The sequence below is a fragment of the Punica granatum genome, chromosome 5, assembly GCF_007655135.1.
Source record: "Punica granatum isolate Tunisia-2019 chromosome 5, ASM765513v2, whole genome shotgun sequence".
NCBI classification, from domain to species: Eukaryota; Viridiplantae; Streptophyta; class Magnoliopsida; order Myrtales; family Lythraceae; genus Punica; species Punica granatum.
In genome coordinates, this window is record NC_045131.1 from 12,742,669 (window position 1) to 12,758,771 (window position 16,103).

General features: G+C 36.3%; 1 pseudogene; it reads left to right on the plus strand.

The window, feature by feature from the left end:
* Positions 1-9,705: 9,705 nt before the first annotated feature.
* LOC116208986 lies at positions 9,706-12,440 on the plus strand (annotated as a pseudogene).
* The last annotated feature ends 3,663 nt before the right edge of the window (positions 12,441-16,103 follow it).

Consider the following 16,103-nt stretch of genomic DNA (forward strand, 5'->3'; position numbering starts at 1 on the left):
AACTCGCCACACCCTACCCCTACATAACCTTTCGTAAGATATTATCCAAATAAAGGGCTAAGGTCCTTGATCTTGCAAGATCCAGTGGCCGTGGCAGGCGACCAAGCCCCTTTCAATTCAAACCATCCCGTCTCAAGTGTTTGAGCTCTCTGTTCTTTTTTAGAAAAAAAAATAATAAATTATTTTTTATGTTTTGAAATTCTAAAAGTTGTGTAATAATAATAATAATAACACATCAAAAGTAGGAAAAAAAAAGTTTTGAGGCAAAATAAAAATATAATAACAATATGATGGAGGTGTGGGACAAATCATTGTTGGGTCGGTTTAGAGCCCATGATTGTCATAGGGCCGGTATTGAAAGTTTAATCCCACATTGAAAATATGACGCCACGACCATCTGGTTCATCGGTACTACCAAAAAGTTTCATGCTTACGTTAGGAAATTCACAAATTTATATAGGACTTGAGCCTGTAATCTATTAATTTAAATTTTTTGTTGCGGATGACCTCAAGTCCGTGTAACCCAGTGGATGTTTTCCTAACAAGTGGTATCAGAGCGAGATGGTTACTTGCAAATGGGCTCAAATCCATATAAACTCGGTGGAATTTTTTCCTAAAACAATCGAGATAAATTTTTCAACACTTACATTTCTCCTCTTACTAAACAAAGATTCACTTAATTATTATTTCATTAAACACTTTAAAAATTTTGTGCTTAATTTTAAGTCTAATAAAAATCATCTGACATCGCTGCACAATCGAGGTCATCCTCTCCTCTCAAATATTTGAGTTCTTTGATCATTTTTTATTTAAAAATATATATCTTTTATATTTTAAAGTTCAACAAATTATATAATAAGAATAATCGATGGGCCAAAAGTAGGAAAAGAAAAGTCTAGTGACACAAAGTAAATTTAATGTCAAAACAATCTAAAATTTTCGGCACTTGTACTGCTTCCTCTCACTAAACAAAGATTCATTTAATCATTTAATTAATCACTTATTTTGTCATTTGACACTTAAAATTTCAACACTCAATCTTAATTAAAGCCTGATAATACCTTCTTAATCTCGTTATTACTGAAAAGACCATTGTTTCCTGAACTTGACCGTGTGAACTGTAAGTAGTTAAAAGATGTTGATAGCCATATAGGGTAAAATCAAAGTCTTGCTCATAACCTGATTGTGCTAAATTATTTCACGTTTTAAAATTCTTTATTGTGAATAAGTAAGTCATCAAATCATATTTGAAATTATAAGGGAAAATTACAAAAATCCCCTTGTGGTTTGAGTTCGAGGTAAATTGGATCCTGTGATTTTTCGAGGGACAACTAACACCCTGTAATTTGCTTTGTGAGACATAATGGACCTCGCCGTAAGTTTTTTCATCACTTTTGGTCATCAAACATTTTTTTGCAATTATTACCCTCAAACTTTCAACTTTTTTCAATTTTTTTCTAAAATTTGGAAAAAAAAAGAGGGGGAAGGAGCTTGGGCATCCGATCGGTGAACCCGACCCCACCACCGAGGTCGCTTGTACCCACAGAGGATTTGCTCTATTGTCGACATATCTTCTGAACATCGGCATTAGATGGCTGAGTTCTATGTGGAATATGGCTTGATAACCCTCCCCTAGTTTAGCTAGGGTCCATGTGTGACGGTAGAGAGTTCTGATTGGAACATCGATTGCTGCTACATTGTATTTGTGCCTTTATGTTTGATGTTTTCTTTCACGTTAATATTATTTATGTGTAGTATGTCTAGGAGAATCCGATTTTTTCTGATCTTATAATTTTGATTTCTTGAACTTTTTGTCATGTATTCATCACATTTAACCACTTCATGTTATGAATGAATTTTCGAGATTCACGAGAAAAAAATAGTTAGTAAACAACACAAAAAATAGTTACCAAAAAGTTTTTTTTTCTATGGCTGAAATGATATAAATATGTAAGAAACTTATTGAACTCTATCTGATTACATATACGCATATATATACACATATATATCGGAAATGATATAAATATATATTGCCTAATTCAAGGGGTCACTCACTTTTAAAATAGCCCCCACCTTCTTTGGATTCTACAGGACCCTCCGAGTACAAGATATCATTGCATTCGCCCTTAAACTCCAAAAATGTGCTAAAAAAAAAGCTTTGCGGCTTTTCTGGTCAGCCGTATATATAAATTCATCCATATATATAAGGGGCTATTCTTAGGGTATTCATTCTTTGACTAGACTATCAACCATCTTGTGACTGAAAAAGAGAAAAAGGGATCTACTCCTACACAACGCATAAATGATTTTGATTGTGAGGGGCATCGCAGGCCCCCTACCATCCTCTCTCCTGGTGTTTGTCCCTTTTTTTTTCTAATTAAAAAATCCCTTTTTTAATATAGAAAAATAATGTATTTTGCCAAAAAATTAATCTTTAAGATTAAAGCCAACACTACTGAAAGAAGTAATCTAGTCTTGAAATGCTACTAGATTCAATTCTAAGTTGGCCGTTCGGATATGTATTAGGATTAGGATTTCGAAATTCTTATCCAGTGTTTGGTGTCGATTGGATAGGGATAAGGATTAGGATAAGGTGAGATATAATTATTAAGAGACTAATCTCATGTAGGGGGTGGGATAAGGGTGGATTAGGATTAATATCTATGACAAAAAATAAAAATGCTCCTACCCTAGCATTTAATTTTCCAAAATTGCCACGATAATTTATTTATTTATTTAGGGTTAGGGTTTGAGGCTGTAAGATCGATCATAAGATAGGTCATGGACCACCCTAATTAGGAGGGTGGCCACTGATGGGACTCCCATGCACTATCCGAAATTGAGATTAAAATCGATTCCATTTTGAAGGGATGTTGGCATGGCTCGATGGCAAGCGCCATATCAATCAAGAGCGCTGTCAACCCCATTAATGATTTTGATTTGGAGGGGCATCGCCGGCCCCCTACCATCCTCTCTCTTGGTGTTTGTCCTTTTTTTTTCTAATTCAAAACTCCCATTTTAATATAGAAAAATAATGTATTTTACCAAAAAAATAATCTTTAAGATTAAAGCCAACACTATTGAGAGAAGTAATCTAGTCTTGAGATGCTACTAGATTCAATTCTAAGGTCATCTTTGACCGGCGGATATGGATTGGGATTAGGATATCGAAATTCTTATCCAGTGTTTGGTGTTGATTGGATAGGGATAAGAATTTGGGATAAGATGAGATATAATTATTAAGAGACTAATCTCATGTAGGGGGTGGGATAAGGGTGGATTAGGATTAATATCTATGACAAAAGATAAAAATGCTCCTACCTAGCATTTAATTTTCCAAAATTGCCACAATATTTTTTTTTAAGGGTTTGAGCCGTAAGATCGTAAGATAAGTCGTGGACCACCTTAATTGGGGGGATGGCCACTGATGGGACTCCAATGCATCGTCCGAAATTGAGATTAAAATCGACCCTATTTTGAAGGGTTTTAGCCATAAGATCGTAAGATAAGTCGTGGACCACCTTAATTAGGGGGATGGCCACTGATGGGACTCCAATGCATCGTCCGAAATTGAGATTAAAATTGATCCTATCTTGAAAGGATGGCGGCATGGCCCGATGGCAAGCGCCATCTCAATCAAGAGCGCTGCCAACCCCGTTAATGATTTTGATTAGGAAGGGCATTGCCGGCCTCCCATTATCCTCTTTCCTGGTGTTTTCCTTCTTCTTTTTTTTCTACTTCGAAATTCCTTTTTTAAAATTAAAAAAATATATTTTGCCAAAATTTTAATCTTTAAAATTAAAGCCAACGCTACTGAGAGAGGTAATCTAGTCTTCAAATGCTACTAGATTCAATTCTAAGGTCATGTTTGACGGTTAGGATATGGATTAGGATTAGGATTTCGAAATTCTTATCCAGTGTTTGGTGTTAATTGGATAGGGATAAGGATTGGGATAAGATGATATATAATTATTAAGAGACTAATCTCAAGTAAGGGGTGAGATAAGGGTGGATTAGGATTAATATCTATGGCAAAAGATAAAAATGCTCCTACCCTAGCATTTAATTTTCCAAAATTACCACGAGAATTTTTGTTTTTTTAGGGTTTGAGGCCATAAGATTGTAAGATAGGTCGTGGACTACCCTAATTAGGGGGACTGCCACTGATGGGACTCCCATGCACCGTCCGAAATTGAGATTAAAACCGATCCCATTTTGAAGGGATGACGGCATGGCACGATGGCAACCGCCATCTCAATCAAGAGCGTTGCCAACCCCATTAATGATTTTGATTGGGAGGGGCATCGCCGGCCCCCCACCATCCTTTCTCCTGGTGTTTGTCCTTTTTTTTTCTAATACAAAACTCCCTTTTTTAATATAGAAATATAATGTATTTTGCCAAAAATTTAATCTTTAATATTATTGCCAACGCTACTGAGAGAAGTAATTTAGTCTTGAGATGCTACTAGATTCAATTCTAAGGCCACGTTTGACTGTCGGGATATGCATTGGGATTAGGATTTCAAAATTCTTATCCATTGTTTGGTGTCGATTGGATAGGGATAAGGTGAGATATAATTATTAAGAGACTAATCTCATGTAGGGGGTGGGATAAAGGTCGATTAGGATTAATATCTATGATAAAAGATAAAACTGCTCTTACCCTAGCATTTAATTTTCCAAAACTGCTACAAGATTTTTATTTTTTTTTGGGTTTGAGGCTGTAAGATCGTAAGATAGGTCGCGGACCACGCTAATTAAGGGGATGGCTACTGATGGGACTCTCATGCACCGTCCAAAATTGAGATTAAAACCGATCCCATTTCGAAGGGATGACTGCATGACCCAATGGCAAGCGCCTTCTCAATCAAGAGCGCCGCCAACCCCATTAATGATTTTGACTAGGAAGGGGGTCGCCAACCCCCAACCATCATCTCTCCTGGTGTTTGTCCTTTTTTTTTTTCCTAATTCAAAACTCCCTTTTTTAATATAGAAAAATAATGTATTTTGCCAAAAAGTTCATCTTTAAGATTATTGCCAACACTATTGAGAGGAGTAATCTAGTCTTGAGATGCTACTAGATTCAATTCTACTGCCATGTTTGACCGTCGAGATATGGATTGGGATTAGGATTTCGAAATTCTTATCCAGTGTTTGGTGTCAATTGGATAGGGATAAGAATTGGGAAAGGTGAGATATAATTATTACAAGGCCAATGTCATGTAAGGGGTGGGGGATAAGGGTGGATTAGTATTAATATCTATGACAAAAGATAAAAATGCTCCTGCCCTAGCATTTAATTTTCCAAGATTGCTACGATAATTTTTTTTTTAAAGGGTTTGAGGCCTTAAGATCGTAAGATAGGTCGTGGACCACCCTAATTAGGGGGATGGCCACTAATGGGACTCCCATGCACCGTCCGAAATTGAGATTAAAATCGATCCCATTTTGAAGGGATTGCAGCATGGCCCAATGGCAACCGCTATCTCAATCAAGAGCACTGCCAATCCCATTAATGATTTTGATTGGGAGGGGCATCGCCGGCCCCCCACCATCCTCTCACATGGTATTTGTCCTTTTTTTTCCTAATTCAAAACTCACTTTTTTAATATAAAAATAATGTATTTTGCCAAAAATTTAATCTTTAATATTAAAGTCAACGCAACTGAGAGAAGTAATCCAGTCTTGAGATGCCGCTAGATTCAACTCTAAGGCCATGTTTGATCGTCAAGATATGGATTGGCATTAGGATTTGGAAATTCTTATCTAGTGTTTGGTGTTGATTAGATAGGGATAGGTGAGATATAATTATTAAGAGACTAATATCATGTAGGGGGTAGGATAAGGGTGGTTTAAGATTAATATCTATGACAAAAAGTAAAAATGCTCCAACCCTAGCATGTAATTTTCCAAAAATTGCCACGAGAATTTTTTGTTTTTTAGCGTTTGAGGCCGTAAGATCGGGAGGGGCAACAGTGGCCCAGCACCAGCCACCACATCCCTGGGCAAGGTCGTCAGCTATCTCGAAGGTCATCGATGACCTCGCTCGGGCATTGGTGTTCAGCGTAGGGTCACCACTACTCGGAATTTAAAAAAAAAAAAGGAGAGAGAGTGAGAGAGATCAGGGTTGAGGTGGCTCGACGCCGACCACCACCGCTCCAATCGAGGTTGTCGATGCCTCTCTCTCTTTCTCTTGCTTTTACTTTCTTTTTAAATTACAAGCAGTTGGCCACCCCCTTCCCTCTCAAGCTCTGTTGCGATTTGGTTCCTTTTTCAAATTTTCAAATTTTTTATTTAAAAATATTAACTAAACTATTGGGCATATTTTGAACAAAAGAAAAAACTATTGGACATGTAAGTAACTTTTCCTTTTTAACCCAATCCCAAATTACACCAAAAACTAGATTTGGATATTCAATATCCATGAGATTTAATATTCCATGTCATCCCATCCCTATCATTATCTTTAACCGGACAATCAAACGTAATCTAAGGGAATAAACTTCCAATTTCCTAATATTTCTTCATTTCTATTCTTTACATTAAATTTATAAGCTTCCTTTATTGCTTTAGAAAAAGAAAATTATTTAATATGTATCGTAAAATACGAGAAATATATCACTAGACTATACTTCATTTTTAAATACCTGTTTAAATTTCTTTCTTCAGCATCATGAGTGGACCCAATATATTATTATGATTTATTTTCTTTCTTATCTTTTTATCCCTCGTTTCTAGAATTCCAGGTCGAAGTTCAGTTTAAGCTGGAATGGAAGTGGCAGGTCGCTATCGAGGCATGCCCAATTACAGATGCTGACCCTAGTGGAAGACCTGCAAATTCCGTACTCTATATATATATGTGTGTGTGTGTGTGTGTGTTTTGTTTAATTAGTAAAAGAAAGCGCATTAAGTCAAGAAATTAATTAAATATAGGAATGATCCTTAGCTAAGTACATTGATTATGGAGAAGACGAGGGAAGTTGGGAATTCTCCTTGGCCATCCACAGACAAAGAGTTCTCTGCCCATCATTGTCCATCAAAAGTGTTAGGTTAAAGCTTTTGAGGAAATTCATCTTCGCCGAATTTATACATTCTATTACATTGTACGTAAAGCAGAGTAGTTCATCTGCTAACTACTCTGCTTTACCAGCTAGTCGCATGCTTGCTGCATCATTTATTCTCCTTTTCTTTTCTTCCTCCTCCTCTATTTTTCAAAACTGTCCATATCACATTATATTTAAGGATAAATTGCATTGGTGGTCCAAAAAATTTTATAAATATTTCAATATGGTACAATTTTTTTTTTGCTACTTGATGGTATAAAATATTTCAAAGTTGTTTCAGTATAGTACAAACCGTCATCTCGCCATTGACGCTGTCAAGCCGTCCTTTACAAGACTGCAAATTTTGCATCATTATGTAACTTTACGTAAAACATTTTGTACTATTAAGTTACAACTTCAAAACATTTTTGCACCATCATGTAATATCCCATAAAAATCGATTTTGCATCATCAGCGTCGGCTTGACGGCGTCAATGGCGAGATGACGGTTTGTACTATATTGAAACAATTTTAAAACAATTTGTATTATTAAGTAGCAAAAAAAAACTTTTTGTACCATATTGAAACATTTAGAAAACTTTTTGGACCACCAGTGTAATTTACCCCACATTTAATTAATTACAACTACAAAAATAATTTGGTAATTTTATCGGATAATTACCATCTCACTTACCCCTTTTACTCCCATTTTTCTCCTTTTCCTCCTCAACTCTATATTATTCTCTCATTGTGTAGGAAAGGTTTTAAGTTTCAAACCTCCCTCCTTTTTTTCCCTGTTTTATTATGTGTTATTCATTTTAACTTTTTAACAAATTTCAAAATGACATGTCGAAATTGCATATCTAAAAAAATGTCAAAATAAAAAGGGCGTACTGCAACAGTGCACGCTCTTATCTAAGCGGTTCCAAGTTCAATACTTGGTGAGACAACCCGTTTTAATGGATATTATGATTTCTATTTTATCATACTAGATTTATAAGCATCCCTTGTGACTGAAAAAAATAATATTAAAGTATTTATTATATTATTATCCGTCCGTAGCATGGGCATCTCTCTACTTATTACTGTATTGAAGAAGGATGCAATGGTGTAACATTCACTTTCCCTAAATACCTCTAGTAAATAATTCTGATTAATAATAGTATTAATAACTATTAAAATAGAGTTACAATTATAAATATACATAATTAGTACTTTAAGTTTATTTTCTCTCCACCATTTTCCCACTCTTCTCTCTTCCCCTTCCCCAACCTTCCCCACTCTCTCCTGGGTTGACGGTACATATCATAATAATTTTTAAACAAATGTATTAATTAATTAATTTGCAAAATATTGGCATTAGTTGATATCTATATTTATTCAATACAATATTTCAATTTACTTATATTATTAATTTAATTTTTATATTAGCAATGCCACGTCATGTAAATCCTAGCAAGCATCCTGCGGGTAGCGCGGATTTGTATCTAGTTTATTTACATGTAAAGTGCGAATCCTTCTTAGAAAAAAAAAAAAAATTGATTCTCAATCTTTAGCATTTTTGAAATCTTCGGCCTGAATCTTATTTTTTTGTCATTCTCATCCCCAACCTTTTTTCATTTTCGTCACTTTGATAAAAAGTCACATTTTCTGTTAAAAAAAGACTGACATGACCATTTTTAATGAAAAATTCTTTTTTGAAAATTGAAGATTAAATCAAACAATATAAAAAAATTAAAACGAGGTTAATGGAAGAGAGAGGGTTGGGGGCATCCCCACTGGCCACCACCTCCCGACGAGGGTCATCGGCAGGGTCGGACTGACGCCCCCCACGCCCCGACTTCCCCCAATTTGAACAGAGTCATGGCGGGGGCTGAGATATATATCCCCACTGGACGTCTAACATTATTGGGTTGGGCTGTGGATATATAATAGACATATATACCCAAGGTGGACTGCATAGTGGACGGGGCTGAGATTGGGCTTCGCCTCCTAAATAGACTCATATATTGCATTATGGGCTACTAATCAAATTGATCATTTATTCGTACATTCCATCCTAATCCTAATTATATAAATAAAAAAAAGAAAAAAAAATCAATGGTTATTTACCGACTTTTTTTTTATTCCGACTAATCTAGTTCAAATCAGGTTGGTCTAGTAGTGAGCAAAATTCTCATAGTATGAATTTTCTCCTTTCACAATACTCAAACCCAAAACTTTATTTAAGAAAAATAACTGTCGAATCGTTTGAACCGATTCATAATATTTACTGGCATATTTTTATTTTTTATGCTTAATTAAATGTGTAGCCCCGAAACTGTTGATTCTTTCATGTTAATGATAAGTATTAAAAATTACATTGACAAAGAAAGGTGGTTCACGCAACCAAACCAACACAAATTGAAAGCATTTGTGGATAGGTCAAGCCGACGCTTCAAGAAGATTAGTCTAAGCCAATAGGTAGAGGACACCCATGATTTCACTAAAAAACTAATTTATTCTTTAGCGTTTATTTAACAGGGGAAGTAAAGTTTAGTGGCGAATTGCGTAAAAACAAAAACTTGAGGGACCGGGTTAGAAGAGAGAGAGAGATAGGGATTAACGCTTCTGATCCGAGAAAACAGTTTACCGTTACGCACGCTAAGCTCAAACCTTAACAATGCCATCGCCGTATCTCATCACCACCTTCATCCTCTCTGTTCACCGTTCTACTGTCCTCCGCGCCAACTTCCAGCAGCTCCTTGCCCAAATGTCCGGCATATCAGGTGCGTCCGCTCGCGATCCCGTTGTTCCTGTAAGGGGAAAGAACCAGTTCCCTGGTCTGCTCTTCAAGTACGGCCTCAAGCCAATTCAGGTCTGTTGCACTGATTACCGAATCAGTCACTCAGCCAGCTAAACTCTCTGAGCTGATGAGACAACATTCAAAGCCGGAATCGGTTCTTAAATTCGACATCAATCCCCGAGTGATATAATTTCCGTATTGGAGGGTTAAGTAAATTCTTTCCAAGTGTAGGGGAAGAGTTTGATTTGTTCTGTTGAGTAGGGGAAATGAAATTTGAAAAGAATCACCGTTGCTTGCGTCTCAAGATATCTCCTGTCATTTCTTAGTTTGTGATTTCTGCTCTTTGAGTAAGATAAAAACCATCACACTGATTACTGAATCCCTCACTCAGCTACACTCCCTTGAGTTCACGAGACAGCAATCAAAGCCGAATTTGGTTCTTAAGTTCGATATTAGTCCTGAGAGATATGATTTCCATATTGGAGGATCAAGTTACATTTGCCTAGTGTAGGGAAAGAGGTTAATTTGTTTTGTTGACTATGGGAAATGAAATGCGGAAAGGATCACAGTTACTTGCGTGTGAAGATATCTTTTGTCACTTCTTAATTTGCAATGTATGCTGTTCGAGTATGATGAGGTTAAGCTTGCTTTGTTTAGCCCGTGAAATTAGCAATTTCATGTTGCAGTAACTTCTAGGTGTAGAGGTTCATGTCTGGCTTATAACTAAGAAGAGTGTCATCCGAACAGATTTATTATAACAGTACACGTTCTCTTTTTTGTGTCCTCTATGAGATGTACGGATACGACACTTTTCATGTCTGTGCAGGTTGCATTGAAAACTGGCGATTATAACAGACAAGTCATTTTCATCCGGAGGGGGGGCCTTAGCAAGGGCTTTGCAGCAACCAAGCATATGTATGTTCTGGATGTTACTCAAATGATAAAGCTCGCTGACCTTAGCATTTGTGATGGCCTAATGTACCATCATGTGCAGCTACTTGCAAACGCTTGCGATTTCTTTGGATAAACAGAGATGGTCACTTGCTCAAATGCTGATGTCTTCTTTGTATAGGGGATATGGTACCTCCAGCTTGCAACAAGTACATTGTTTTCTTGTCAAACGATAACTTACAACTGATGAACTCTTTCACCATAGCGCATAATTTCTTCTTTGAGAAATTTTCGGTTTCTATCATGAAGGATGCTATGGAAATTAATGACATGATCAGTTATTTAATCAACAAGGAAGATTCCTAAGAGGTTGTGCCACTCAGGCACAGCACGGGTTGTCAGGTCCTGGAAACTGAATTGCCTGCACTGCATATTCATTGTTTTCTGATCGTCTTTTAAACTTTCTGATGGCGTGGCTCCATTTATTCTGGCGTACGTACAGGATATTGTGCATTACATGCGTACAAGTACTGTCAAATGTTCCCGAGCAGTTCGTGCAGTCATTTTGCGGGTAAAAGATAATCATTCTCTACGGTGCTCGATTTGCTTCTTTAGGCATGTATCCATAAATCACAAAGCATTCCTTAAATTCATTCAATCTTGTTTGTTGCCCTGTGATAATGTTGGATTTGCTTCTTGATTCATGTAGTAATACCTTCTTTGTCTCGAACAGCTCTTTATTTCCATTTCTCATGGCTCAGATTCGGTATACGAACTCTCCATTTCGGTTGATAACGTTTACATTATTATTCTGAATCCTCAAACAGCTGCTCTCATCAAGTTAGCTTCCACAATGATAAAGGAAGGAAGGGGCTCGGAGCTGATGATGAGGGTAGCAGATCCCGATGCCCCTATAACAGTTTACAGGTGTGTCCACTAGCATAGTGCTACTGCTAGAGTAGGAAAGACTGCAAGGTTTACAGTGGTACTGTAAATTCTGCAGGTATCATTCCCTCTGTGAATATATGGGAGATGATGACATGTTCAGTTCGGATCTTAGCGATGAGCAGCTAAAAATGAAACTTGTCACGTTGCACACACCTTGTCAGGTACTGGCAGATCTCCACTTAAAGGTTTCTGTTTTGGGACAGGTGAGTGAACTGCATTAGCTTTTGCTGCTATGAAGGCCAAAATAGATCCTGTCGGATCTGGACTATGCCTTGCTGCTATTAGGTCCCTAATAAGCGATATAACGACGAGGGCAATTCAATGGCCGACGAGTACATGCCGGAGCATGTCGATAAGAAAATATTGGTCGGCAGGTATTGAAACGTCTTCCTTCTTAATTCCTTAAGAAGAAGTGGTGAATGGCACTCGGTGGGTCCTTTGCTTCGGATTGGCAACGAAACATAGAATCATAAATACCATGTTCTGCAGATTATGTAAGGCACTGGTCGGGGTGGAGAAGACTGAAATATAACAAGGGGATCACTCTCTGTCGAACAGAGTCGAGGAAGCAATTGAGGCGATTATGGACTTTGTGAGTAGGGAGGGTCCTAAAGGCTGGGATGACCCTTGGAACTAACAGAGAATTGCTCATAGTGTTGCTCTTTAATTAGAAAAGATTCAAAAGAAGAAGTTGGTTGGACTTTTAATTTGTGGATCCTCACTGTCCTTTTCCTGTGTATGGTTTCCATGTTAAATTTTGAGAAAACATTCGATTTGGTCCTAGAAAAGATGGTTTTATCAGTAATTTGGTCCTCAAAAGACTTTGCCACTAATATGGTCCTTCAATGATCATTCCGTCGGACAAACTAATCCTCCATCGGTAAAACATTCTTTGCGTGACCAAATTGTTGGAAAATTCCACGGCGCTGCCTGGTATACTATGTATACTATCCCCACCAGAAGAACCGCTGGATCATCGCAGCCACGGAAACAGAAGTCGGAGGTACCTGGATCCACGTTGATACCATTGAAGGTCTCCAAATCTCCTGGTGGACAGACGTAGGGATTCACATAGTAGCTTTCACTAGTTTAAAACACATCATTGGTACTATTCCTCGTCCTTCAACAATTCCTCGTACAGTATATGGGTCTCTCTCATCACATGAAGTCTTCATTGATCGAGCTCCACTTGAACCTCGGGTTATCCAATAATTTTCAAAACTTGAGACGAGAGAAATAAATATATGAAAATTCTGTGACGAAATTATAGAGTTAGGTCATCGATATAAATGTCCTCCCCCCCACCATTGTATGGATGGCCATTGAATTTTGGATTACTAGTTTCCATCGCCTTACATTAATTGGGCAGACTATGACTAAAGGGAATGTCCCCACAAGTTGTTAAATTTAGTCGGGTTGTGTTAGGTGAAGTTAGGTTGTTTAGACAATGCTTCCTTAATAATTCTTTGCGGCTAAGGGTAAGGTCTTCAGAATGTGAATATAGTGAGAGTAAATAAACTAAATAAACCCAAAAAGAGGGAAAAAAAAAAGAAGAAGAGGAAATTGTAAAAAAAGATAATGGGAATATAATTTGGCGGCAAACTAAAATCTAATTGGGTGGACTTAACTTATTGTGCATGGGTTTGAAACGCACCAGAAGTATTCTGTAGTCAGAATCAGGCCGATACCTTAATAAGAATTAGTAGCAAATAATCATCTAAACACACCTTATTGTCTCGTAGGAGAAAGAAAAAGAAAAGAAGAGGTCAAGGAAGAAAACTTACCTTATGTGCCAAGAAAGACATTCGTCGACCCATAAGAAAAGAGTTCAGACATGTGTTGAGTTCTTTGGACTTCAGTCAACCACTAAAGATAGTGTTTTCTCCGCATTGGTGCCAACCATTGAGTCCCAAGTTTCCTTCTCTTTGGGTTTTCCCAGTTCTTGAATTTCAAAAGTTCCTTTTCCCTTTTTTTTTTTCATTTGCACGATCCAAACACTTCACAAACTCTAATTAATTCAGATTTGAGCTAAATTAACCACTAAGAATAAATGTTTTTCCAATCGTGGATTTTCTCTACAAGATTCAAGACTTTACTTAAAAGAAAGAGGTGTGGAATTATTTAGAACAAGCCACATTTGTTGAATTTCACCTGTGAGTGATCTAATAACCAGTAAGTCTTACATTCAACTATATTCCACAAGTCTGGTAGGAATATTTTCGCTTACCTATTGAAATTTCAAAATAATTCATATTAAATTTCAACTTTACCTCCAAAAAAAAAACCAATGCTAGGAAAAAATGGTTTGTAATGATGTTTCCTACAGGCAGAACATTGATGCGTCGGCGTATAGAGTCAAGTTTTAATCGGTTTGAAGGTGTATATTGTTAAAAATTATCTTATATACTTAATAAAGCAAAATTTTATATTCTTCTGTCATTATAATTGCTTTTCGAGATAATGGTGATATTAACATTAATCTCCATAATAATAGAGAAAGATATTTTTCAGTATAGAAGATTTTGCAGAATCTTTGCTTCAGAAAAAAGAAAAACTTAGGGACCGATAAATAAGTTGCTAGCAATGTATAGTTACCATTGTAATATTAGAGAGCAATTGCAATTTAAAAAAAGAAGTTGATGGATTGCATTTTGGCCAAATGACCTCAAAAAAAAAATTGCTAACATATTTTTGGTCAAATCTGTCAAAACATATTTTTTTAACATGAAAAATCACACGGTTTTGTGAGATCCTATTTCACCATCACATTTTCTGCACACTGATATGTTGAAAGTTGAAGTGGCACTTCCTATGTGACATATTTTTTTATGTGTCATAATTTAATTGGCCGCCAAATCCCTGCAACTAAAAGACAGAGAGATTAGAAAGACAACAATACGCAAATTGCAAGCATATTCTTGGATAAACAAACAAACATTACCTCCAAGGACGTCTGGCAAAGAAGCAAGAGTTTTCTTTTCTTATTTCAAAAAGAAAAAAAAAAGATTTTTCTTTTTCTTTTTCCTTTTTTTTTAAATTTTTTTGATGGAGTATTCTCATCAATAATTATCTCAACCTCACTGTTCCATAATCAAACGTGGAAAACTAATGAAAATCCTAAGAGTTAAATAGCAAGTACATCAAATTAGTAGCAGCAAGGCAAAAATCCTAACTCTGAAAATGTACATAATTTGAGACAGATGCGAACTCTCTTCTATCTCCCCGTCTCCATCCCTTGTCTCTTTAATCAGATTGCACCATACTTCCAATGAAAACGTACGAGAGAGAAGTTCTTTTCCTATATATTTTTTCAGTTTTAACATGTAAAACCTAATTTAATTCTTTTTTTTCTATTATTTAACGCTATACTACACGCAGGTATGAAAAAAAAATTAACAAAATATTCAAAACGAGAAAAATTCTAATTACCAAAAGATTACAATCATGTGACATCCTTCCAAGTTAATGAAAAAAAATCATACCTTCAAAATACCAACAAATCTAATCAAAATTAGAACATGAACTATTAAACAAAATCAGATTTAGAAAATATCAGCAAAATCAAAATAGGACCATGCATACTTATTTAGAATTAAGAATTTTAAAAATTAGACAGAAATTCTTTTGACTCATAGTTAAATGAAAAGTATAAGAGAATACTAATTTCAAATTTAAAAATCAAAAAATTTCACAAGAGTATAAATTTATACCATGTTCTCTATTGCAAATGGCTAGAAAAGCAGAAACTCCAGGAAGAAATGGAAAGGGAAGTGCGTTTTATATTTTCCTACTTCTACTTGCAATTGAGGAGGGAGTCCAGATTTGTTATGTAAATAGGTGTTCATTTGGAATTGACGAGTCACAATGAATTCCTTTACAAAGATATGTTTGGTTGTCGGATTAGGGTTAGGAATTAGATGGGATAAAATGGGATTTAATATATCATGGATTTACAATATTTTAGTAAGATGTTTGGTGCACTTTAAGGATTGGGATAAGGATAGAAACTAAAAGATCACGATACCCCTAAAACAAATTTTTTTATAATTTTGCTAAAGTAAAACAAATATCAGTTAAAGAAAACATAATATTTAAAAATAAAAATAAAAAACTAAGGAGGAACTAGAGAGGGACAGTGGGGACCTGACGCTGGCCACCACCACCTCGGTGAAGTCGCCAATTGACCCAAGGGTCGCTGACGACCTCGCCTAGGGTGGTGATGGCCAGTGTCGACCCTAATTGCCCTCAATTGTGACTCTCTCCTTTCACTCAAAGAGGGAGAGGAGTGAAATTGGGGGCTCAAGTGGCCCAACGTCGATCACCACAGCCTCAATCCATCCATAACATATCCCTACATATAATTAGATTATTAATAATTATATTTCGGTTAATTTTTTACTTAAATCCTATCCAGTTGTCACCAAATATGAGTTTAG